Here is a 23,918-nt window from a genome sequence, read left to right as displayed (position 1 = left end):
GAGCAAAAGGCTGCAAGTTTCTTCCGACGAACGTCGCACTATGGGCTTGTTTTTTTTTTTGGACAGATTCATGCTGAAGCTCAAGTTTTTAAGAGGAGTTTAGCATCCTAAAAAAAGCCCCCCCTGGCAGGGAAGCGAACCCTGATCATCCGGGTGACACATGGAAATACTGTCCACTATACTAACAAAGACTAGCGTGCTTTTGGTTATGTCAAGCGTGGGTGGACACTTTCTGCCAGCAGTCTCACCAAACCGAAGCCAAGCCATTCCTCCTTAAGACAGGCAGAGTCAGACATGTAATAAAAACAACGACCGATGGGTTCAGTCCAAAGGGCAAACTGTAGCTTCTGCTGGTTATAGTCACCCTCAAAACCTTTGGCTGTTACCAAGGACTGGGCTCTAATCTGTCTGATGTCCTAATAACACAATTTTACATGGTGACATCACTGCAGCTTTGAAAATGTGGATATATTTGTCTTAACCAAAGACTGCACCTCTTTCTGTGTGACCTCATTCTGTACTGCGTAATGCTTCGATGCCTTCATTTCAACAAAGTAGGATTACGAGGCCAACGTGCCTTGCAGTCACCCTTGCCGAACATTGTGCTGTGTATGGCCAACTGCTCTGATTAAGCAGCATAGTGTTACAGCTCGAGTTTCTCTTCAATCACGCACAAATCTTTCGCCTTTTACTAAAGATTTCCGTGGGGAGGAACTATTGTGAGTTTTGTTTATTTTTGGGTGCTCTGCTATCTGCAGAGCTGCATTAAGATGTTGAATTGCAGAACGAGATGTGGAAGAGTGTTTGTGTCAGTAGATTAGCCTAGACAGAATGGTTGTTATCAATCCGGCGATCAAATGAAGTTGCTCTTAGCTCATTCTCTAAAGCGCAGCAATCTTGGATCTGTGTGTCTTTTTCTCCCTCTCTTCACAATTGCAGTCTTTGGAACCGCAGCAAAAAAGCGAGTGAGCAAAATCGAGCTCTTATTTACCACAAGAAGGACATGGCCAATATTGTATGGTGGGTTTGTTTCTTTGGACAGCTTTATGCTTAAGCCTGAGGTGGGGTAAGGAGTTCAGCGTCTTGAAGAAAATGCCTCCCCGTCGGGGAATCGAACCCCGGTCTTCCGCGTGACAGGCGGAGATACTGTCCACTATACTAACGAGGATCACTTATGCAAGAATGTAAACTGTTCAGCTGCACTATTATGTTGAGGTTGCCTGAGAGCAAAAGGCTGCAAGTTTCTTCCGACGAACGTCGCACTGTGGGCTTGTTTTTTTTTTGGACAGATTCATGCTGAAGCTCAAGTTTTTAAGAGGAGTTTAGCATCCTAAAAAAAGCCCCCCCTGGCAGGGAAGCGAACCCTGATCATCCGGGTGACACATGGAAATACTGTCCACTATACTAACAAAGACTAGCGTGCTTTTGGTTATGTCAAGCGTGGGTGGACACTTTCTGCCAGCAGTCTCACCAAACCGAAGCCAAGCCATTCCTCCTTAAGACAGGCAGAGTCAGACATGTAATAAAAACAACGACCGATGGGTTCAGTCCAAAGGGCAAACTGTAGCTTCTGCTGGTTATAGTCACCCTCAAAACCTTTGGCTGTTACCAAGGACTGGGCTCTAATCTGTCTTATGTCCTAATAACACAATATTACATGGTGACATCACTGCAGCTTTGAAAATGTGGATATATTTGTCTTATCCAAAGACTGCACCTCTTTCTGTGTGACCTCATTCTGTACTGCGTAATGCTTCGATGCCTTCCTTTCAACAAAGTATGATTACGAGGCCAACGTGCCTTGCAGTCACCCTTGCCGAACATTGTGCTGTGTCAGGCCTACTGCTCTGATTAAGCAGCATAGTGTTACAGCTCGAGTTTCTCTTCAATCACGCACAAATCTTTCGCCTTTTACTAAAGATTTCCGTGGGGAGGAACTATTGTGAGTTTTGTTTATTTTTGGGTGCTCTGCTATCTGCAGAGCTGCATTAAGATGTTGAATTGCAGAACGAGATGTGGAAGAGTGTTTGTGTCAGTAGATTAGCCTAGACAGAATGGTTGTTATCAATCCGGCGATCAAATGAAGTTGCTCTTAGCTCATTCTCTAAAGCGCAGCAATCTTGGATCTGTGTGTCTTTTTCTCCCTCTCTTCACAATTGCAATCTTTGGAACCGCAGCAAAAAAGCGAGTGAGCAAAATCGAGCTCTTTTTTACCACAAGAAGGACATGGCCAATATTGAATGGTGGGTTTGTTTCTTTGGACAGCTTTATGCTTAAGCCTGAGGTGGGGTAAGGAGTTCAGCGTCTTGAAGAAAATGCCTCCCCATCGGGGAATCGAACCCCGGTCTTCCGCGTGACAGGCGGAGATACTGTCCACTATACTAACGAGGATCACTTATGCAAGAATGTAAACTGTTCAGCTGCACTATTATGTTGAGGGTGCCTGAGAGCAAAAGGCTGCAAGTTTCTTCCGACGAACGTCGCACTGTGGGCTTGTTTTTTTGGACAGATTCATGCTGAAGCTCAAGTTTTTGAGAGGAGTTTAGCATCCTAAAAAAAGCACCCCCTGGCAGGGAAGCGAACCCTGATCATCCGGGTGACACATGGAAATACTGTCCACTATACTAACAAAGACTAGCGTGCTATTGGATATGTCAAGCGTGGGTGGACACTTTCTGCCAGCAGTCTCACCAAACCGAAGCCAAGCCATTCCTCCTTAAGACAGGCAGAGTCAGACATGTAATAAAAACAACGACCGATGGGTTCAGTCCAAAGGGCAAACTGTAGCTTCTGCTGGTTATAGTCACCCTCAAAACCTTTGGCTGTTACCAAGGACTGGGCTCTAATCTGTCTGATGTCCTAATAACACAATTTTACATGGTGACATCACTGCAGCTTTGAAAATGTGGATATATTTGTCTTAACCAAAGACTGCACCTCTTTCTGTGTGACCTCATTCTGTACTGCGTAATGCTTCGATGCCTTCATTTCAACAAAGTAGGATTACGAGGCCAACGTGCCTTGCAGTCACCCTTGCCGAACATTGTGCTGTGTATGGCCAACTGCTCTGATTAAGCAGCATAGTGTTACAGCTCGAGTTTCTCTTCAATCACGCACAAATCTTTCGCCTTTTACTAAAGATTTCCGTGGGGAGGAACTATTGTGAGTTTTGTTTATTTTTGGGTGCTCTGCTATCTGCAGAGCTGCATTAAGATGTTGAATTGCAGAACGAGATGTGGAAGAGTGTTTGTGTCAGTAGATTAGCCTAGACAGAATGGTTGTTATCAATCCGGCGATCAAATGAAGTTGCTCTTAGCTCATTCTCTAAAGCGCAGCAATCTTGGATCTGTGTGTCTTTTTCTCCCTCTCTTCACAATTGCAATCTTTGGAACCGCAGCAAAAAAGCGAGTGAGCAAAATCGAGCTCTTTTTTACCACAAGAAGGACATGGCCAATATTGTATGGTGGGTTTGTTTCTTTGGACAGCTTTATGCTTAAGCCTGAGGTGGGGTAAGAAGTTCAGCGTCTTGAAGAAAATGCCTCCCCGTCGGGGAATCGAACCCCGGTCTTCCGCGTGACAGGCGGAGATACTGTCCACTATACTAACTAGGATCACTTATGCAAAAATGTAAACTGTTCAGCTGCACTATTATGTTGAGGGTGCCTGAGAGCAAAAGGCTGCAAGTTTCTTCCGACGAACGTCGCACTGTGGGCTTGTTTTTTTTTTGGACAGATTCATGCTGAAGCTCAAGTTTTTAAGAGGAGTTTAGCATCCTAAAAAAAGCCCCCCCTGGCAGGGAAGCGAACCCTGATCATCCGGGTGACACATGGAAATACTGTCCACTATACTAACAAAGACTAGCGTGCTTTTGGTTATGTCAAGCGTGGGTGGACACTTTCTGCCAGCAGTCTCACCAAACCGAAGCCAAGCCATTCCTCCTTAAGACAGGCAGAGTCAGACATGTAATAAAAACAACGACCGATGGGTTCAGTCCAAAGGGCAAACTGTAGCTTCTGCTGGTTATAGTCACCCTCAAAACCTTTGGCTGTTACCAAGGACTGGGCTCTAATCTGTCTGATGTCCTAATAACACAATTTTACATGGTGACATCACTGCAGCTTTGAAAATGTGGATATATTTGTCTTAACCAAAGACTGCACCTCTTTCTGTGTGAGCTCATTCTGTACTGCGTAATGCTTCGATGCCATCATTTCAACAAAGTAGGATTACGAGGCCAACGTGCCTTGCAGTCACCCTTGCCGAACATTGTGCTGTGTATGGCCAACTGCTCTGATTAAGCAGCATAGTGTTACAGCTCGAGTTTCAATCACGCACAAATCTTTCGCCTTTTACTAAAGATTTCCGTGGGGAGGAACTATTGTGAGTTTTGTTTATTTTTGGGTGCTCTGCTATCTGCAGAGCTGCATTAAGATGTTGAATTGCAGAACGAGATGTGGAAGAGTGTTTGTGTCAGTAGATTAGCCTAGACAGAATGGTTGTTATCAATCCGGCGATCAAATGAAGTTGCTCTTAGCTCATTCTCTAAAGCGCAGCAATCTTGGATCTGTGTGTCTTTTTCTCCCTCTCTTCACAATTGCAATCTTTGGAACCGCAGCAAAAAAGCGAGTGAGCAAAATCGAGCTCTTTTTTACCACAAGAAGGACATGGCCAATATTGAATGGTGGGTTTGTTTCTTTGGACAGCTTTATGCTTAAGCCTGAGGTGGGGTAAGGAGTTCAGCGTCTTGAAGAAAATGCCTCCCCATCGGGGAATCGAACCCCGGTCTTCCGCGTGACAGGCGGAGATACTGTCCACTATACTAACGAGGATCACTTATGCAAGAATGTAAACTGTTCAGCTGCACTATTATGTTGAGGGTGCCTGAGAGCAAAAGGCTGCAAGTTTCTTCCGACGAACGTCGCACTGTGGGCTTGTTTTTTTGGACAGATTCATGCTGAAGCTCAAGTTTTTGAGAGGAGTTTAGCATCCTAAAAAAAGCACCCCCTGGCAGGGAAGCGAACCCTGATCATCCGGGTGACACATGGAAATACTGTCCACTATACTAACAAAGACTAGCGTGCTATTGGATATGTCAAGCGTGGGTGGACACTTTCTGCCAGCAGTCTCACCAAACCGAAGCCAAGCCATTCCTCCTTAAGACAGGCAGAGTCAGACATGTAATAAAAACAACGACCGATGGGTTCAGTCCAAAGGGCAAACTGTAGCTTCTGCTGGTTATAGTCACCCTCAAAACCTTTGGCTGTTACCAAGGACTGGGCTCTAATCTGTCTGATGTCCTAATAACACAATTTTACATGGTGACATCACTGCAGCTTTGAAAATGTGGATATATTTGTCTTAACCAAAGACTGCACCTCTTTCTGTGTGACCTCATTCTGTACTGCGTAATGCTTCGATGCCATCATTTCAACAAAGTAGGATTACGAGGCCAACGTGCCTTGCAGTCACCCTTGCCGAACATTGTGCTGTGTATGGCCAACTGCTCTGATTAAGCAGCATAGTGTTACAGCTCGAGTTTCAATCACGCACAAATCTTTCGCCTTTTACTAAAGATTTCCGTGGGGAGGAACTATTGTGAGTTTTGTTTATTTTTGGGTGCTCTGCTATCTGCAGAGCTGCATTAAGATGTTGAATTGCAGAACGAGATGTGGAAGAGTGTTTGTGTCAGTAGATTAGCCTAGACAGAATGGTTGTTATCAATCCGGCGATTAAATGAAGTTGCTCTTAGCTCATTCTCTAAAGCGCAGCAATCTTGGATCTGTGTGTCTTTTTCTCCCTCTCTTCACAATTGCAATCTTTGGAACCGCAGCAAAAAAGCGAGTGAGCAAAATCGAGCTCTTTTTTACCACAAGAAGGACATGGCCAATATTGAATGGTGGGTTTGTTTCTTTGGACAGCTTTATGCTTAAGCCTGAGGTGGGGTAAGGAGTTCAGCGTCTTGAAGAAAATGCCTCCCCATCGGGGAATCGAACCCCGGTCTTCCGCGTGACAGGCGGAGATACTGTCCACTATACTAACGAGGATCACTTATGCAAGAATGTAAACTGTTCAGCTGCACTATTATGTTGAGGGTGCCTGAGAGCAAAAGGCTGCAAGTTTCTTCCGACGAACGTCGCACTGTGGGCTTGTTTTTTTGGACAGATTCATGCTGAAGCTCAAGTTTTTGAGAGGAGTTTAGCATCCTAAAAAAAGCACCCCCTGGCAGGGAAGCGAACCCTGATCATCCGGGTGACACATGGAAATACTGTCCACTATACTAAAAAAGACTAGCGTGCTATTGGATATGTCAAGCGTGGGTGGACACTTTCTGCCAGCAGTCTCACCAAACCGAAGCCAAGCCATTCCTCCTTAAGACAGGCAGAGTCAGACATGTAATAAAAACAACGACCGATGGGTTCAGTCCAAAGGGCAAACTGTAGCTTCTGCTGGTTATAGTCACCCTCAAAACCTTTGGCTGTTACCAAGGACTGGGCTCTAATCTGTCTTATGTCCTAATAACACAATTTTACATGGTGACATCACTGCAGCTTTGAAAATGTGGATATATTTGTCTTATCCAAAGACTGCACCTCTTTCTGTGTGACCTCATTCTGTACTGCGTAATGCTTCGATGCCTTCCTTTCAACAAAGTATGATTACGAGGCCAACGTGCCTTGCAGTCACCCTTGCCGAACATTGTGCTGTGTCAGGCCTACTGCTCTGATTAAGCAGCATAGTGTTACAGCTCGAGTTTCTCTTCAATCACGCACAAATCTTTCGCCTTTTACTAAAGATTTCCGTGGGGAGGAACTATTGTGAGTTTTGTTTATTTTTGGGTGCTCTGCTATCTGCAGAGCTGCATTAAGATGTTGAATTGCAGAACGAGATGTGGAAGAGTGTTTGTGTCAGTAGATTAGCCTAGACAGAATGGTTGTTATCAATCCGGCGATCAAATGAAGTTGCTCTTAGCTCATTCTCTAAAGCGCAGCAATCTTGGATCTGTGTGTCTTTTTCTCCCTCTCTTCACAATTGCAGTCTTTGGAACCGCAGCAAAAAAGCGAGTGAGCAAAATCCAGCTCTTATTTACCACAAGAAGGACATGGCCAATATTGTATGGTGGGTTTGTTTCTTTGGACAGCTTTATGCTTAAGCCTGAGGTGGGGTAAGGAGTTCAGCGTCTTGAAGAAAATGCCTCTCCGTCGGGGAATCGAACCCCAGTCTTCCGCGTGACAGGCGGAGATACTGTCCACTATACTAACGAGGATCACTTATGCAAGAATGTAAACTGTTCAGCTGCACTATTATGTTGAGGGTGCCTGAGAGCAAAAGGCTGCAAGTTTCTTCCGACGAACGTCGCACTGTGGGCTTGTTTTTTTTTTGGACAGATTCATGCTGAAGCTCAAGTTTTTAAGAGGAGTTTAGCATCCTAAAAAAAGCCCCCCCTGGCAGGGAAGCGAACCCTGATCATCCGGGTGACACATGGAAATACTGTCCACTATACTAATAAAGACTAGCGTGCTTTTGGTTATGTCAAGCGTGGGTGGACACTTTCTGCTAGCAGTCTCACCAAACCGAAGCCAAGCCATTCCTCCTTAAGACAGGCAGAGTCAGACATGTAATAAAAACAACGACCGATGGGTTCAGTCCAAAGGGCAAACTGTAGCTTCTGCTGGTTATAGTCACCCTCAAAACCTTTGGCTGTTACCAAGGACTGGGCTCTAATCTGTCTTATGTCCTAATAACACAATATTACATGGTGACATCACTGCAGCTTTGAAAATGTGGATATATTTGTCTTATCCAAAGACTGCACCTCTTTCTGTGTGACCTCATTCTGTACTGCGTAATGCTTCGATGCCTTCCTTTCAACAAAGTATGATTACGAGGCCAACGTGCCTTGCAGTCACCCTTGCCGAACATTGTGCTGTGTCAGGCCTACTGCTCTGATTAAGCAGCATAGTGTTACAGCTCGAGTTTCTCTTCAATCACGCACAAATCTTTCGCCTTTTACTAAAGATTTCCGTGGGGAGGAACTATTGTGAGTTTTGTTTATTTTTGGGTGCTCTGCTATCTGCAGAGCTGCATTAAGATGTTGAATTGCAGAACGAGATGTGGAAGAGTGTTTGTGTCAGTAGATTAGCCTAGACAGAATGGTTGTTATCAATCCGGCGATCAAATGAAGTTGCTCTTAGCTCATTCTCTAAAGCGCAGCAATCTTGGATCTGTGTGTCTTTTTCTCCCTCTCTTCACAATTGCAATCTTTGGAACCGCAGCAAAAAAGCGAGTGAGCAAAATCGAGCTCTTTTTTACCACAAGAAGGACATGGCCAATATTGAATGGTGGGTTTGTTTCTTTGGACAGCTTTATGCTTAAGCCTGAGGTGGGGTAAGGAGTTCAGCGTCTTGAAGAAAATGCCTCCCCATCGGGGAATCGAACCCCGGTCTTCCGCGTGACAGGCGGAGATACTGTCCACTATACTAACGAGGATCACTTATGCAAGAATGTAAACTGTTCAGCTGCACTATTATGTTGAGGGTGCCTGAGAGCAAAAGGCTGCAAGTTTCTTCCGACGAACGTCGCACTGTGGGCTTGTTTTTTTGGACAGATTCATGCTGAAGCTCAAGTTTTTGAGAGGAGTTTAGCATCCTAAAAAAAGCACCCCCTGGCAGGGAAGCGAACCCTGATCATCCGGGTGACACATGGAAATACTGTCCACTATACTAACAAAGACTAGCGTGCTATTGGATATGTCAAGCGTGGGTGGACACTTTCTGCCAGCAGTCTCACCAAACCGAAGCCAAGCCATTCCTCCTTAAGACAGGCAGAGTCAGACATGTAATAAAAACAACGACCGATGGGTTCAGTCCAAAGGGCAAACTGTAGCTTCTGCTGGTTATAGTCACCCTCAAAACCTTTGGCTGTTACCAAGGACTGGGCTCTAATCTGTCTGATGTCCTAATAACACAATTTTACATGGTGACATCACTGCAGCTTTGAAAATGTGGATATATTTGTCTTAACCAAAGACTGCACCTCTTTCTGTGTGAGCTCATTCTGTACTGCGTAATGCTTCGATGCCTTCATTTCAACAAAGTAGGATTACGAGGCCAACGTGCCTTGCAGTCACCCTTGCCGAACATTGTGCTGTGTATGGCCAACTGCTCTGATTAAGCAGCATAGTGTTACAGCTCGAGTTTCTCTTCAATCACGCACAAATCTTTCGCCTTTTACTAAAGATTTCCGTGGGGAGGAACTATTGTGAGTTTTGTTTATTTTTGGGTGCTCTGCTATCTGCAGAGCTGCATTAAGATGTTGAATTGCAGAACGAGATGTGGAAGAGTGTTTGTGTCAGTAGATTAGCCTAGACAGAATGGTTGTTATCAATCCGGCGATCAAATGAAGTTGCTCTTAGCTCATTCTCTAAAGCGCAGCAATCTTGGATCTGTGTGTCTTTTTCTCCCTCTCTTCACAATTGCAATCTTTGGAACCGCAGCAAAAAAGCGAGTGAGCAAAATCGAGCTCTTTTTTACCACAAGAAGGACATGGCCAATATTGTATGGTGGGTTTGTTTCTTTGGACAGCTTTATGCTTAAGCCTGAGGTGGGGTAAGAAGTTCAGCGTCTTGAAGAAAATGCCTCCCCGTCGGGGAATCGAACCCCGGTCTTCCGCGTGACAGGCGGAGATACTGTCCACTATACTAACTAGGATCACTTATGCAAAAATGTAAACTGTTCAGCTGCACTATTATGTTGAGGGTGCCTGAGAGCAAAAGGCTGCAAGTTTCTTCCGACGAACGTCGCACTGTGGGCTTGTTTTTTTTTTGGACAGATTCATGCTGAAGCTCAAGTTTTTAAGAGGAGTTTAGCATCCTAAAAAAAGCCCCCCCTGGCAGGGAAGCGAACCCTGATCATCCGGGTGACACATGGAAATACTGTCCACTATACTAACAAAGACTAGCGTGCTTTTGGTTATGTCAAGCGTGGGTGGACACTTTCTGCCAGCAGTCTCACCAAACCGAAGCCAAGCCATTCCTCCTTAAGACAGGCAGAGTCAGACATGTAATAAAAACAACGACCGATGGGTTCAGTCCAAAGGGCAAACTGTAGCTTCTGCTGGTTATAGTCACCCTCAAAACCTTTGGCTGTTACCAAGGACTGGGCTCTAATCTGTCTGATGTCCTAATAACACAATTTTACATGGTGACATCACTGCAGCTTTGAAAATGTGGATATATTTGTCTTAACCAAAGACTGCACCTCTTTCTGTGTGACCTCATTCTGTACTGCGTAATGCTTCGATGTCTTCATTTCAACAAAGTAGGATTACGAGGCCAACGTGCCTTGCAGTCACCCTTGCCGAACATTGTGCTTTGTATGGCCAACTGCTCTGATTAAGCAGCATAGTGTTACAGCTCGAGTTTCAATCACGCACAAATCTTTCGCCTTTTACTAAAGATTTCCGTGGGGAGGAACTATTGTGAGTTTTGTTTATTTTTGGGTGCTCTGCTATCTGCAGAGCTGCATTAAGATGTTGAATTGCAGAACGAGATGTGGAAGAGTGTTTTTGTCAGTAGTTTAACCTAGACAGAATGGTTGTTATCAATCCGGCGATCAAATGAAGTTGCTCTTAGCTCATTCTCTAAAGCGCAGCAATCTTGGATCTGTGTGTCTTTTTCTCCCTCTCTTCACAATTGCAGTCTTTGGAACCGCAGCAAAAAAGCGAGTGAGCAAAATCGAGCTCTTATTTACCACAAGAAGGACATGGCCAATATTGTATGGTGGGTTTGTTTCTTTGGACAGCTTTATGCTTAAGCCTGAGGTGGGGTAAGGAGTTCAGCGTCTTGAAGAAAATGCCTCCCCGTCGGGGAATCGAACCCCGGTCTTCCGCGTGACAGGCGGAGATACTGTCCACTATACTAACGAGGATCACTTATGCAAGAATGTAAACTGTTCAGCTGCACTATTATGTTGAGGGTGCCTGAGAGCAAAAGGCTGCAAGTTTCTTCCGACGAACGTCGCACTGTGGGCTTGTTTTTTTTTTTGGACAGATTCATGCTGAAGCTCAAGTTTTTAAGAGGAGTTTAGCATCCTAAAAAACCCCCCCTGGCAGGGAAGCGAACCCTGATCATCCGGGTGACACATGGAAATACTGTCCACTATACTAACAAAGACTAGCGTGCTTTTGGTTATGTCAAGCGTGGGTGGACACTTTCTGCCAGCAGTCTCACCAAACCGAAGCCAAGCCATTCCTCCTTAAGACAGGCAGAGTCAGACATGTAATAAAAACAACGACCGATGGGTTCAGTCCAAAGGGCAAACTGTAGCTTCTGCTGGTTATAGTCACCCTCAAAACCTTTGGCTGTTACCAAGGACTGGGCTCTAATCTGTCTGATGTCCTAATAACACAATTTTACATGGTGACATCACTGCAGCTTTGAAAATGTGGATATATTTGTCTTAACCAAAGACTGCACCTCTTTCTGTGTGACCTCATTCTGTACTGCGTAATGCTTCGATGCCTTCATTTCAACAAAGTAGGATTACGAGGCCAACGTGCCTTGCAGTCACCCTTGCCGAACATTGTGCTGTGTATGGCCAACTGCTCTGATTAAGCAGCATAGTGTTACAGCTCGAGTTTCTCTTCAATCACGCACAAATCTTTCGCCTTTTACTAAATATTTCCGTGGGGAGGAACTATTGTGAGTTTTGTTTATTTTTGGGTGCTCTGCTATCTGCAGAGCTGCATTAAGATGTTGAATTGCAGAACGAGATGTGGAAGAGTGTTTGTGTCAGTAGATTAACCTAGACAGAATGGTTGTTATCAATCCGGCGATCAAATGAAGTTGCTCTTAGCTCATTCTCTAAAGCGCAGCAATCTTGGATCTGTGTGTCTTTTTCTCCCTCTCTTCACAATTGCAGTCTTTGGAACCGCAGCAAAAAAGCGAGTGAGCAAAATCGAGCTCTTATTTACCACAAGAAGGACATGGCCAATATTGTATGGTGGGTTTGTTTCTTTGGACAGCTTTATGCTTAAGCCTGAGGTGGGGTAAGGAGTTCAGCGTCTTGAAGAAAATGCCTCCCCGTCGGGGAATCGAACCCCGGTCTTCCGCGTGACAGGTGGAGATACTGTCCACTATACTAACGAGGATCACTTATGCAAGAATGTAAACTGTTCAGCTGCACTATTATGTTGAGGGTGCCTGAGAGCAAAAGGCTGCAAGTTTCTTCCGACGAACGTCGCACTATGGGCTTGTTTTTTTTTTTGGACAGATTCATGCTGAAGCTCAAGTTTTTAAGAGGAGTTTAGCATCCTAAAAAAAGCCCCCCCTGGCAGGGAAGCGAACCCTGATCATCCGGGTGACACATGGAAATACTGTCCACTATACTAACAAAGACTAGCGTGCTTTTGGTTATGTCAAGCGTGGGTGGACACTTTCTGCCAGCAGTCTCACCAAACCGAAGCCAAGCCATTCCTCCTTAAGACAGGCAGAGTCAGACATGTAATAAAAACAACGACCGATGGGTTCAGTCCAAAGGGCAAACTGTAGCTTCTGCTGGTTATAGTCACCCTCAAAACCTTTGGCTGTTACCAAGGACTGGGCTCTAATCTGTCTGATGTCCTAATAACACAATTTTACATGGTGACATCACTGCAGCTTTGAAAATGTGGATATATTTGTCTTAACCAAAGACTGCACCTCTTTCTGTGTGACCTCATTCTGTACTGCGTAATGCTTCGATGCCTTCATTTCAACAAAGTAGGATTACGAGGCCAACGTGCCTTGCAGTCACCCTTGCCGAACATTGTGCTGTGTATGGCCAACTGCTCTGATTAAGCAGCATAGTGTTACAGCTCGAGTTTCTCTTCAATCACGCACAAATCTTTCGCCTTTTACTAAAGATTTCCATGGGGAGGAACTATTGTGAGTTTTGTTTATTTTTGGGTGCTCTGCTATCTGCAGAGCTGCATTAAGATGTTGAATTGCAGAACGAGATGTGGAAGAGTGTTTGTGTCAGTAGATTAGCCTAGACAGAATGGTTGTTATCAATCCGGCGATCAAATGAAGTTGCTCTTAGCTCATTCTCTAAAGCGCAGCAATCTTGGATCTGTGTGTCTTTTTCTCCCTCTCTTCACAATTGCAGTCTTTGGAACCGCAGCAAAAAAGCGAGTGAGCAAAATCGAGCTCTTATTTACCACAAGAAGGACATGGCCAATATTGTATGGTGGGTTTGTTTCTTTGGACAGCTTTATGCTTAAGCCTGAGGTGGGGTAAGGAGTTCAGCGTCTTGAAGAAAATGCCTCCCCGTCGGGGAATCGAACCCCGGTCTTCCGCGTGACAGGCGGAGATACTGTCCACTATACTAACGAGGATCACTTATGCAAGAATGTAAACTGTTCAGCTGCACTATTATGTTGAGGTTGCCTGAGAGCAAAAGGCTGCAAGTTTCTTCCGACGAACGTCGCACTGTGGGCTTGTTTTTTTTTTGGACAGATTCATGCTGAAGCTCAAGTTTTTAAGAGGAGTTTAGCATCCTAAAAAAAGCACCCCCTGGCAGGGAAGCGAACCCTGATCATCCGGGTGACACATGGAAATACTGTCCACTATACTAACAAAGACTAGCGTGCTTTTGGTTATGTCAAGCGTGGGTGGACACTTTCTGCCAGCAGTCTCACCAAACCGAAGCCAAGCCATTCCTCCTTAAGACAGGCAGAGTCAGACATGTAATAAAAACAACGACCGATGGGTTCAGTCCAAAGGGCAAACTGTAGCTTCTGCTGGTTATAGTCACCCTCAAAACCTTTGGCTGTTACCAAGGACTGGGCTCTAATCTGTCTTATGTCCTAATAACACAATATTACATGGTGACATCACTGCAGCTTTGAAAATGTGGATATATTTGTCTTATCCAAAGACTGCACCTCTTTCTGTGTGACCTCATTCTGTACTGCGTAATGCTTCGATGCCTTCCTTTCAACAAAGTATGATTACGAGGCCAACGTGCCTTGCAGTCACCCTTGCCGAACATTGTGCTGTGTCAGGCCTACTGCTCTGATTAAGCAGCATAGTGTTACAGCTCGAGTTTCTCTTCAATCACGCACAAATCTTTCGCCTTTTACTAAAGATTTCCGTGGGGAGGAACTATTGTGAGTTTTGTTTATTTTTGGGTGCTCTGCTATCTGCAGAGCTGCATTAAGATGTTGAATTGCAGAACGAGATGTGGAAGAGTGTTTGTGTCAGTAGATTAGCCTAGACAGAATGGTTGTTATCAATCCGGCGATCAAATGAAGTTGCTCTTAGCTCATTCTCTAAAGCGCAGCAATCTTGGATCTGTGTGTCTTTTTCTCCCTCTCTTCACAATTGCAATCTTTGGAACCGCAGCAAAAAAGCGAGTGAGCAAAATCGAGCTCTTTTTTACCACAAGAAGGACATGGCCAATATTGAATGGTGGGTTTGTTTCTTTGGACAGCTTTATGCTTAAGCCTGAGGTGGGGTAAGGAGTTCAGCGTCTTGAAGAAAATGCCTCCCCATCGGGGAATCGAACCCCGGTCTTCCGCGTGACAGGCGGAGATACTGTCCACTATACTAACGAGGATCACTTATGCAAGAATGTAAACTGTTCAGCTGCACTATTATGTTGAGGGTGCCTGAGAGCAAAAGGCTGCAAGTTTCTTCCGACGAACGTCGCACTGTGGGCTTGTTTTTTTGGACAGATTCATGCTGAAGCTCAAGTTTTTGAGAGGAGTTTAGCATCCTAAAAAAAGCACCCCCTGGCAGGGAAGCGAACCCTGATCATCCGGGTGACACATGGAAATACTGTCCACTATACTAACAAAGACTAGCGTGCTATTGGATATGTCAAGCGTGGGTGGACACTTTCTGCCAGCAGTCTCACCAAACCGAAGCCAAGCCATTCCTCCTTAAGACAGGCAGAGTCAGACATGTAATAAAAACAACGACCGATGGGTTCAGTCCAAAGGGCAAACTGTAGCTTCTGCTGGTTATAGTCACCCTCAAAACCTTTGGCTGTTACCAAGGACTGGGCTCTAATCTGTCTGATGTCCTAATAACACAATTTTACATGGTGACATCACTGCAGCTTTGAAAATGTGGATATATTTGTCTTAACCAAAGACTGCACCTCTTTCTGTGTGAGCTCATTCTGTACTGCGTAATGCTTCGATGCCATCATTTCAACAAAGTAGGATTACGAGGCCAACGTGCCTTGCAGTCACCCTTGCCGAACATTGTGCTGTGTATGGCCAACTGCTCTGATTAAGCAGCATAGTGTTACAGCTCGAGTTTCAATCACGCACAAATCTTTCGCCTTTTACTAAAGATTTCCGTGGGGAGGAACTATTGTGAGTTTTGTTTATTTTTGGGTGCTCTGCTATCTGCAGAGCTGCATTAAGATGTTGAATTGCAGAACGAGATGTGGAAGAGTGTTTGTGTCAGTAGATTAGCCTAGACAGAATGGTTGTTATCAATCCGGCGATCAAATGAAGTTGCTCTTAGCTCATTCTCTAAAGCGCAGCAATCTTGGATCTGTGTGTCTTTTTCTCCCTCTCTTCACAATTGCAATCTTTGGAACCGCAGCAAAAAAGCGAGTGAGCAAAATCGAGCTCTTTTTTACCACAAGAAGGACATGGCCAATATTGAATGGTGGGTTTGTTTCTTTGGACAGCTTTATGCTTAAGCCTGAGGTGGGGTAAGGAGTTCAGCGTCTTGAAGAAAATGCCTCCCCATCGGGGAATCGAACCCCGGTCTTCCGCGTGACAGGCGGAGATACTGTCCACTATACTAACGAGGATCACTTATGCAAGAATGTAAACTGTTCAGCTGCACTATTATGTTGAGGGTGCCTGAGAGCAAAAGGCTGCAAGTTTCTTCCGACGAACGTCGCACTGTGGGCTTGTTTTTTTGGACAGATTCATGCTGAAGCTCAAGTTTTTGAGAGGAGTTTAGCATCCTAAAAAAAGCACCCCCTGGCAGGGAAGCGAACCCTGATCATCCGGGTGACACATGGAAATACTGTCCACTATACTAACAAAGACTAGCGTGCTATTGGATATGTCAAGCGTGGGTGGACACTTTCTGCCAGCAGTCTCACCAAACCGAAGCCAAGCCATTCCTCCTTAAGACAGGCAGAGTCAGACATGTAATAAAAACAACGACCGATGGGTTCAGTCCAAAGGGCAAACTGTAGCTTCTGCTGGTTATAGTCACCCTCAAAACCTTTGGCTGTTACCAAGGACTGGGCTCTAATCTGTCTTATGTCCTAATAACACAATTTTACATGGTGACATCACTGCAGCTTTGAAAATGTGGATATATTTGTCTTATCCAAAGACTGCACCTCTTTCTGTGTGACCTCATTCTGTACTGCGTAATGCTTCGATGCCTTCCTTTCAACAAAGTATGATTACGAGGCCAACGTGCCTTGCAGTCACCCTTGCCGAACATTGTGCTGTGTCAGGCCTACTGCTCTGATTAAGCAGCATAGTGTTACAGCTCGAGTTTCTCTTCAATCACGCACAAATCTTTCGCCTTTTACTAAAGATTTCCGTGGGGAGGAACTATTGTGAGTTTTGTTTATTTTTGGGTGCTCTGCTATCTGCAGAGCTGCATTAAGATGTTGAATTGCAGAACGAGATGTGGAAGAGTGTTTGTGTCAGTAGATTAGCCTAGACAGAATGGTTGTTATCAATCCGGCGATCAAATGAAGTTGCTCTTAGCTCATTCTCTAAAGCGCAGCAATCTTGGATCTGTGTGTCTTTTTCTCCCTCTCTTCACAATTGCAGTCTTTGGAACCGCAGCAAAAAAGCGAGTGAGCAAAATCCAGCTCTTATTTACCACAAGAAGGACATGGCCAATATTGTATGGTGGGTTTGTTTCTTTGGACAGCTTTATGCTTAAGCCTGAGGTGGGGTAAGGAGTTCAGCGTCTTGAAGAAAATGCCTCTCCGTCGGGGAATCGAACCCCAGTCTTCCGCGTGACAGGCGGAGATACTGTCCACTATACTAACGAGGATCACTTATGCAAGAATGTAAACTGTTCAGCTGCACTATTATGTTGAGGGTGCCTGAGAGCAAAAGGCTGCAAGTTTCTTCCGACGAACGTCGCACTGTGGGCTTGTTTTTTTTTTGGACAGATTCATGCTGAAGCTCAAGTTTTTAAGAGGAGTTTAGCATCCTAAAAAAAGCCCCCCCTGGCAGGGAAGCGAACCCTGATCATCCGGGTGACACATGGAAATACTGTCCACTATACTAATAAAGACTAGCGTGCTTTTGGTTATGTCAAGCGTGGGTGGACACTTTCTGCTAGCAGTCTCACCAAACCGAAGCCAAGCCATTCCTCCTTAAGACAGGCAGAGTCAGACATGTAATAAAAACAACGACCGATGGGTTCAGTCCAAAGGGCAAACTGTAGCTTCTGCTGGTTATAGTCACCCTCAAAACCTTTGGCTGTTACCAAGGACTGGGCTCTAATCTGTCTTATGTCCTAATAACACAATATTACATGGTGACATCACTGCAGCTTTGAAAATGTGGATATATTTGTCTTATCCAAAGACTGCACCTCTTTCTGTGTGACCTCATTCTGTACTGCGTAATGCTTCGATGCCTTCCTTTCAACAAAGTATGATTACGAGGCCAACGTGCCTTGCAGTCACCCTTGCCGAACATTGTGCTGTGTCAGGCCTACTGCTCTGATTAAGCAGCATAGTGTTACAGCTCGAGTTTCTCTTCAATCACGCACAAATCTTTCGCCTTTTACTAAAGATTTCCGTGGGGAGGAACTATTGTGAGTTTTGTTTATTTTTGGGTGCTCTGCTATCTGCAGAGCTGCATTAAGATGTTGAATTGCAGAACGAGATGTGGAAGAGTGTTTGTGTCAGTAGATTAGCCTAGACAGAATGGTTGTTATCAATCCGGCGATCAAATGAAGTTGCTCTTAGCTCATTCTCTAAAGCGCAGCAATCTTGGATCTGTGTGTCTTTTTCTCCCTCTCTTCACAATTGCAATCTTTGGAACCGCAGCAAAAAAGCGAGTGAGCAAAATCGAGCTCTTTTTTACCACAAGAAGGACATGGCCAATATTGAATGGTGGGTTTGTTTCTTTGGACAGCTTTATGCTTAAGCCTGAGGTGGGGTAAGGAGTTCAGCGTCTTGAAGAAAATGCCTCCCCATCGGGGAATCGAACCCCGGTCTTCCGCGTGACAGGCGGAGATACTGTCCACTATACTAACGAGGATCACTTATGCAAGAATGTAAACTGTTCAGCTGCACTATTATGTTGAGGGTGCCTGAGAGCAAAAGGCTGCAAGTTTCTTCCGACGAACGTCGCACTGTGGGCTTGTTTTTTTGGACAGATTCATGCTGAAGCTCAAGTTTTTGAGAGGAGTTTAGCATCCTAAAAAAAGCACCCCCTGGCAGGGAAGCGAACCCTGATCATCCGGGTGACACATGGAAATACTGTCCACTATACTAACAAAGACTAGCGTGCTATTGGATATGTCAAGCGTGGGTGGACACTTTCTGCCAGCAGTCTCACCAAACCGAAGCCAAGCCATTCCTCCTTAAGACAGGCAGAGTCAGACATGTAATAAAAACAACGACCGATGGGTTCAGTCCAAAGGGCAAACTGTAGCTTCTGCTGGTTATAGTCACCCTCAAAACCTTTGGCTGTTACCAAGGACTGGGCTCTAATCTGTCTGATGTCCTAATAACACAATTTTACATGGTGACATCACTGCAGCTTTGAAAATGTGGATATATTTGTCTTAACCAAAGACTGCACCTCTTTCTGTGTGAGCTCATTCTGTACTGCGTAATGCTTCGATGCCTTCATTTCAACAAAGTAGGATTACGAGGCCAACGTGCCTTGCAGTCACCCTTGCCGAACATTGTGCTGTGTATGGCCAACTGCTCTGATTAAGCAGCATAGTGTTACAGCTCGAGTTTCAATCACGCACAAATCTTTCGCCTTTTACTAAAGATTTCCGTGGGGAGGAACTATTGTGAGTTTTGTTTATTTTTGGGTGCTCTGCTATCTGCAGAGCTGCATTAAGATGTTGAATTGCAGAACGAGATGTGGAAGAGTGTTTGTGTCAGTAGATTAGCCTAGACAGAATGGTTGTTATCAATCCGGCGATCAAATGAAGTTGCTCTTAGCTCATTCTCTAAAGCGCAGCAATCTTGGATCTGTGTGTCTTTTTCTCCCTCTCTTCACAATTGCAGTCTTTGGAACCGCAGCAAAAAAGCGAGTGAGTAAAATCGAGCTCTTATTTACCACAAGAAGGACATGGCCAATATTGTATGGTGGGTTTGTTTCTTTGGACAGCTTTATGCTTAAGCCTGAGGTGGGGTAAGGAGTTCAGCGTCTTGAAGAAAATGCCTCCCCGTCGGGGAATCAAACCCCGGTCTTCCGCGTGACAGGCGGAGATACTGTCCACTATACTAACGAGGATCACTTATGCAAGAATGTAAACTGTTCAGCTGCACTATTATGTTGAGGGTGCCTGAGAGCAAAAGGCTGCAAGTTTCTTCCGACGAACGTCGCACTGTGGGCTTGTTTTTTTTTTTGGACAGATTCATGCTGAAGCTCAAGTTTTTAAGAGGAGTTTAGCATCCTAAAAAAAGCCCCCCTGGCAGGGAAGCGAACCCTGATCATCCGGGTGACACATGGAAATACTGTCCACTATACTAACAAAGACTAGCGTGCTTTTGGTTATGTCAAGCGTGGGTGGACACTTTCTGCCAGCAGTCTCACCAAACCGAAGCCAAGCCATTCCTCCTTAAGACAGGCAGAGTCAGACATGTAATAAAAACATCGACCGATGGGTTCAGTCCAAAGGGCAAACTGTAGCTTCTGCTGGTTATAGTCACCCTCAAAACCTTTGGCTGTTACCAAGGACTGGGCTCTAATCTGTCTGATGTCCTAATAACACAATTTTACATGGTGACATCACTGCAGCTTTGAAAATGTGGATATATTTGTCTTAACCAAAGACTGCACCTCTTTCTGTGTGACCTCATTCTGTACTGCGTAATGCTTCGATGCCTTCATTTCAACAAAGTAGGATTACGAGGCCAACGTGCCTTGCAGTCACCCTTGCCGAACATTGTGCTGTGTATGGCCAACTGCTCTGATTAAGCAGCATAGTGTTACAGCTTGAGTTTCTGTTCAATCACGCACAAATCTTTCGCCTTTTACTAAAGATTTCCGTGGGGAGGAACTATTGTGAGTTTTGTTTATTTTTGGGTGCTCTGCTATCTGCAGAGCTGCATTAAGATGTTGAATTGCAGAACGAGATGTGGAAGAGTGTTTGTGTCAGTAGATTAACCTAGACAGAATGGTTGTTATCAATCCGGCGATCAAATGAAGTTGCTCTTAGCTCATTCTCTAAAGCGCAGCAATCTTGGATCTGTGTGTCTTTTTCTCCCTCTCTTCACAATTGCAGTCTTTGGAACCGCAGCAAAAAAGCGAGTGAGCAAAATCGAGCTCTTATTTACCACAAGAAGGACATGGCCAATATTGTATGGTGGGTTTGTTTCTTTGGACAGCTTTATGCTTAAGCCTGAGGTGGGGTAAGGAGTTCAGCGTCTTGAAGAAAATGCCTCCCCATCGGGGAATCGAACCCCGGTCTTCCGCGTGACAGGTGGAGATACTGTCCACTATACTAACGAGGATCACTTATGCAAGAATGTAAACTGTTCAGCTGCACTATTATGTTGAGGGTGCCTGAGAGCAAAAGGCTGCAAGTTTCTTCCGACGAACATCGCACTGTGGGCTTGTTTTTTTGGACAGATTCATGCTGAAGCTCAAGTTTTTGAGAGGAGTTTAGCATCCTAAAAAAAGCACCCCCTGGCAGGGAAGCGAACCCTGATCATCCGGGTGACACATGGAAATACTGTCCACTATACTAACAAAGACTAGCGTGCTATTGGATATGTCAAGCGTGGGTGGACACTTTCTGCCAGCAGTCTCACCAAACCGAAGCCAAGCCATTCCTCCTTAAGACAGGCAGAGTCAGACATGTAATAAAAACAACGACCGATGGGTTCAGTCCAAAGGGCAAACTGTAGCTTCTGCTGGTTATAGTCACCCTCAAAACCTTTGGCTGTTACCAAGGACTGGGCTCTAATCTGTCTTATGTCCTAATAACACAATTTTACATGGTGACATCACTGCAGCTTTGAAAATGTGGATATATTTGTCTTATCCAAAGACTGCACCTCTTTCTGTGTGACCTCATTCTGTACTGCGTAATGCTTCGATGCCTTCCTTTCAACAAAGTATGATTACGAGGCCAACGTGCCTTGCAGTCACCCTTGCCGAACATTGTGCTGTGTCAGGCCTACTGCTCTGATTAAGCAGCATAGTGTTACAGCTCGAGTTTCTCTTCAATCACGCACAAATCTTTCGCCTTTTACTAAAGATTTCCGTGGGGAGGAACTATTGTGAGTTTTGTTTATTTTTGGGTGCTCTGCTATCTGCAGAGCTGCATTAAGATGTTGAATTGCAGAACGAGATGTGGAAGAGTGTTTGTGTCAGTAGATTAGCCTAGACAGAATGGTTGTTATCAATCTGGCGATCAAATGAAGTTGCTCTTAGCTCATTCTCTAAAGCGCAGCAATCTTGGATCTGTGTGTCTTTTTCTCCCTCTCTTCACAATTGCAGTCTTTGGAACCGCAGCAAAAAAGCGAGTGAGCAAAATCGAGCTCTTATTTACCACAAGAAGGACATGGCCAATATTGTATGGTGGGTTTGTTTCTTTGGACAGCTTTATGCTTAAGCCTGAGGTGGGGTAAGGAGTTCAGCGTCTTGAAGAAAATGCCTCCCCATCGGGGTATCGAACCCCGGTCTTCCGCGTGACAGGCGGAGATACTGTCCACTATACTAACGAGGATCACTTATGCAAGAATGTAAACTGTTCAGCTGCACTATTATGTTGAGGTTGCCTGAGAGCAAAAGGCTGCAAGTTTCTTCCGACGAACGTCGCACTGTGGGCTTGTTTTTTTTTTGGACAGATTCATGCTGAAGCTCTAGTTTTTAAGAGGAGTTTAGCATCCTAAAAAAAGCCCCCCCTGGCAGGGAAGCGAACCCTGATCATCCGGGTGACACATGGAAATACTGTCCACTATACTAACAAAGACTAGCGTGCTTTTGGTTATGTCAAGCGTGGGTGGACACTTTCTGCCAGCAGTCTCACCAAACCGAAGCCAAGCCATTCCTCCTTAAGACAGGCAGAGTCAGACATGTAATAAAAACAACGACCGATGGGTTCAGTCCAAAGGGCAAACTGTAGCTTCTGCTGGTTATAGTCACCCTCAAAACCTTTGGCTGTTACCAAGGACTGGGCTCTAATCTGTCTGATGTCCTAATAACACAATTTTACATGGTGACATCACTGCAGCTTTGAAAATGTGGATATATTTGTCTTAATCAAAGACTGCACCTCTTTCTGTGTGACCTCATTCTGTACTGCGTAATGCTTCGATGCCTTCATTTCAACAAAGTAGGATTACGAGGCCAACGTGCCTTGCAGTCACCCTTGCCGAACATTGTGCTGTGTATGGCCAACTGCTCTGATTAAGCAGCATAGTGTTACAGCTCGAGTTTCTCTTCAATCACGCACAAATCTTTCGCCTTTTACTAAAGATTTCCGTGGGGAGGAACTATTGTGAGTTTTGTTTATTTTTGGGTGCTCTGCTATCTGCAGAGCTGCATTAAGATGTTGAATTGCAGAACGAGATGTGGAAGAGTGTTTGTGTCAGTAGATTAGCCTAGACAGAATGGTTGTTATCAATCCGGCGATCAAATGAAGTTGCTCTTAGCTCATTCTCTAAAGCGCAGCAATCTTGGATCTGTGTGTCTTTTTCTCCCTCTCTTCACAATTGCAATCTTTGGAACCGCAGCAAAAAAGCGAGTGAGCAAAATCTAGCTCTTTTTTACCACAAGAAGGACATGGCCAATATTGTATGGTGGGTTTGTTTCTTTGGACAGCTTTATGCTTAAGCCTGCACTGTTAAAAATTGTCCCGTTAAAAAACAGGAAAATACTGGCAGCTGCAGTTGCCAGCAATGTACTGTTATTTTACAGTATGTTGCTGTAAAAATACATGGACTACATTGATTTACACAATACTCAAGTGAACTCATTTTGCTCACTGAAAGCAACTGCCTCAACTTGGTCAACTGCTGAATGAGTTTATGAAGTAATGTGCTATATATGCTTAGAAGCATACTTATAATGATAACTTATTTTAGTTAATTAAAAAAGTTCGGTTTAACTCTAATGTCTTATTTTTCACAACAGCACACATACATGTAAATCTGGAATCACCAGAGAGATTCTGACTGCATCAGCAACTAAACAGCCGCTTTCTTTAAATAGAGAAACATGCAGAATAACATCAGCAGTTCATTGTTCATCTTTAACTCATACACTGGTTCTACTCTCCTCCACAACGGTGACACACAGAAGAAATTAGCTTCAGGTTTTACAGTAAAATACTGTTTTTTCCTTGATTTAACGGTAATCTACTGGCAGCTGTGGTTGCCAGCAATATACTGTTTTTTAACAGTCTACTTCCGTTGTGTAAATTAACAGTATATTACTGTTAAAATACATTTTTACGCTGTGTTTTTACCTCTCACACCTTTAACCCTTTAAACCCCAGAGCATATACTTCAGTTTTTATTGAAGTGTCCACACTACTGAGTGTTCAAGAAACATGTAGCAAAGCTGAAGTAAATTCATTAATTAACTGACTAATTAAATGATAATTGAGGATTAACAATGAACAAATGAAGAAATACTGAAGGAAAAAACAAGAACAGAACATGCTAAACTTTAGTCACAGCTTTATAATGAAATAACCTGAAGAACAACAAATGATTAAATCATTTAAATGA

General features: G+C 44.4%; 1 protein-coding gene and 33 non-coding genes across 34 annotated transcripts in view; 20 read left to right on the top strand and 14 right to left on the bottom strand.

Annotated features, from left to right (window-relative positions):
• si:dkey-245n4.2 overlaps positions 1 to 23,918 on the top strand; it is a 314,713-nt gene that overhangs the window by 217,141 nt on the left and 73,654 nt on the right. The window lies entirely within an intron of this gene.
• Positions 647 to 762, top strand: LOC141385884 (U5 spliceosomal RNA). Its single transcript, XR_012406996.1, has one exon. It is a non-coding gene; the product is annotated as a U5 spliceosomal RNA (small nuclear RNA).
• trnad-guc (transfer RNA aspartic acid (anticodon GUC)) lies at positions 1,097 to 1,168 on the bottom strand. The gene has a single exon. It is a non-coding gene; the product is annotated as a tRNA-Asp (tRNA).
• LOC141385883 (U5 spliceosomal RNA) lies at positions 1,870 to 1,985 on the top strand. The gene has a single exon (XR_012406995.1). It is a non-coding gene; the product is annotated as a U5 spliceosomal RNA (small nuclear RNA).
• Positions 2,320 to 2,391, bottom strand: trnad-guc (transfer RNA aspartic acid (anticodon GUC)). Its single transcript has one exon. It is a non-coding gene; the product is annotated as a tRNA-Asp (tRNA).
• On the top strand, positions 3,090 to 3,205 carry LOC141385882 (U5 spliceosomal RNA). The gene has a single exon (XR_012406994.1). It is a non-coding gene; the product is annotated as a U5 spliceosomal RNA (small nuclear RNA).
• On the top strand, positions 4,308 to 4,423 carry LOC141385992 (U5 spliceosomal RNA). The gene has a single exon (XR_012407105.1). It is a non-coding gene; the product is annotated as a U5 spliceosomal RNA (small nuclear RNA).
• trnad-guc (transfer RNA aspartic acid (anticodon GUC)) lies at positions 4,758 to 4,829 on the bottom strand. The gene has a single exon. It is a non-coding gene; the product is annotated as a tRNA-Asp (tRNA).
• Positions 5,523 to 5,638, top strand: LOC141385991 (U5 spliceosomal RNA). Its single transcript, XR_012407104.1, has one exon. It is a non-coding gene; the product is annotated as a U5 spliceosomal RNA (small nuclear RNA).
• On the bottom strand, positions 5,973 to 6,044 carry trnad-guc (transfer RNA aspartic acid (anticodon GUC)). Its single transcript has one exon. It is a non-coding gene; the product is annotated as a tRNA-Asp (tRNA).
• On the top strand, positions 6,743 to 6,858 carry LOC141385881 (U5 spliceosomal RNA). The gene has a single exon (XR_012406993.1). It is a non-coding gene; the product is annotated as a U5 spliceosomal RNA (small nuclear RNA).
• LOC141385880 (U5 spliceosomal RNA) lies at positions 7,966 to 8,081 on the top strand. Its single transcript, XR_012406992.1, has one exon. It is a non-coding gene; the product is annotated as a U5 spliceosomal RNA (small nuclear RNA).
• trnad-guc (transfer RNA aspartic acid (anticodon GUC)) lies at positions 8,416 to 8,487 on the bottom strand. The gene has a single exon. It is a non-coding gene; the product is annotated as a tRNA-Asp (tRNA).
• Positions 9,186 to 9,301, top strand: LOC141385879 (U5 spliceosomal RNA). The gene has a single exon (XR_012406991.1). It is a non-coding gene; the product is annotated as a U5 spliceosomal RNA (small nuclear RNA).
• Positions 10,404 to 10,519, top strand: LOC141385990 (U5 spliceosomal RNA). The gene has a single exon (XR_012407103.1). It is a non-coding gene; the product is annotated as a U5 spliceosomal RNA (small nuclear RNA).
• On the bottom strand, positions 10,854 to 10,925 carry trnad-guc (transfer RNA aspartic acid (anticodon GUC)). The gene has a single exon. It is a non-coding gene; the product is annotated as a tRNA-Asp (tRNA).
• LOC141385974 (U5 spliceosomal RNA) lies at positions 11,626 to 11,741 on the top strand. The gene has a single exon (XR_012407087.1). It is a non-coding gene; the product is annotated as a U5 spliceosomal RNA (small nuclear RNA).
• Positions 12,076 to 12,147, bottom strand: trnad-guc (transfer RNA aspartic acid (anticodon GUC)). The gene has a single exon. It is a non-coding gene; the product is annotated as a tRNA-Asp (tRNA).
• On the top strand, positions 12,850 to 12,965 carry LOC141385977 (U5 spliceosomal RNA). The gene has a single exon (XR_012407089.1). It is a non-coding gene; the product is annotated as a U5 spliceosomal RNA (small nuclear RNA).
• trnad-guc (transfer RNA aspartic acid (anticodon GUC)) lies at positions 13,300 to 13,371 on the bottom strand. The gene has a single exon. It is a non-coding gene; the product is annotated as a tRNA-Asp (tRNA).
• LOC141385878 (U5 spliceosomal RNA) lies at positions 14,073 to 14,188 on the top strand. Its single transcript, XR_012406990.1, has one exon. It is a non-coding gene; the product is annotated as a U5 spliceosomal RNA (small nuclear RNA).
• trnad-guc (transfer RNA aspartic acid (anticodon GUC)) lies at positions 14,523 to 14,594 on the bottom strand. The gene has a single exon. It is a non-coding gene; the product is annotated as a tRNA-Asp (tRNA).
• Positions 15,288 to 15,403, top strand: LOC141385989 (U5 spliceosomal RNA). Its single transcript, XR_012407102.1, has one exon. It is a non-coding gene; the product is annotated as a U5 spliceosomal RNA (small nuclear RNA).
• trnad-guc (transfer RNA aspartic acid (anticodon GUC)) lies at positions 15,738 to 15,809 on the bottom strand. The gene has a single exon. It is a non-coding gene; the product is annotated as a tRNA-Asp (tRNA).
• LOC141385877 (U5 spliceosomal RNA) lies at positions 16,508 to 16,623 on the top strand. Its single transcript, XR_012406989.1, has one exon. It is a non-coding gene; the product is annotated as a U5 spliceosomal RNA (small nuclear RNA).
• LOC141385876 (U5 spliceosomal RNA) lies at positions 17,731 to 17,846 on the top strand. Its single transcript, XR_012406988.1, has one exon. It is a non-coding gene; the product is annotated as a U5 spliceosomal RNA (small nuclear RNA).
• trnad-guc (transfer RNA aspartic acid (anticodon GUC)) lies at positions 18,181 to 18,252 on the bottom strand. The gene has a single exon. It is a non-coding gene; the product is annotated as a tRNA-Asp (tRNA).
• On the top strand, positions 18,946 to 19,061 carry LOC141385988 (U5 spliceosomal RNA). Its single transcript, XR_012407101.1, has one exon. It is a non-coding gene; the product is annotated as a U5 spliceosomal RNA (small nuclear RNA).
• trnad-guc (transfer RNA aspartic acid (anticodon GUC)) lies at positions 19,396 to 19,467 on the bottom strand. Its single transcript has one exon. It is a non-coding gene; the product is annotated as a tRNA-Asp (tRNA).
• On the top strand, positions 20,169 to 20,284 carry LOC141385979 (U5 spliceosomal RNA). Its single transcript, XR_012407092.1, has one exon. It is a non-coding gene; the product is annotated as a U5 spliceosomal RNA (small nuclear RNA).
• Positions 20,619 to 20,690, bottom strand: trnad-guc (transfer RNA aspartic acid (anticodon GUC)). The gene has a single exon. It is a non-coding gene; the product is annotated as a tRNA-Asp (tRNA).
• On the top strand, positions 21,389 to 21,504 carry LOC141385875 (U5 spliceosomal RNA). The gene has a single exon (XR_012406987.1). It is a non-coding gene; the product is annotated as a U5 spliceosomal RNA (small nuclear RNA).
• trnad-guc (transfer RNA aspartic acid (anticodon GUC)) lies at positions 21,839 to 21,910 on the bottom strand. The gene has a single exon. It is a non-coding gene; the product is annotated as a tRNA-Asp (tRNA).
• On the top strand, positions 22,612 to 22,727 carry LOC141385874 (U5 spliceosomal RNA). The gene has a single exon (XR_012406986.1). It is a non-coding gene; the product is annotated as a U5 spliceosomal RNA (small nuclear RNA).

The sequence above is a fragment of the Danio rerio genome, chromosome 5 (assembly GCF_049306965.1).
Source record: "Danio rerio strain Tuebingen ecotype United States chromosome 5, GRCz12tu, whole genome shotgun sequence".
NCBI lineage: Eukaryota > Metazoa > Chordata > Actinopteri > Cypriniformes > Danionidae > Danio > Danio rerio.
This window is presented reverse-complemented; position numbering and strand designations above follow the sequence as displayed.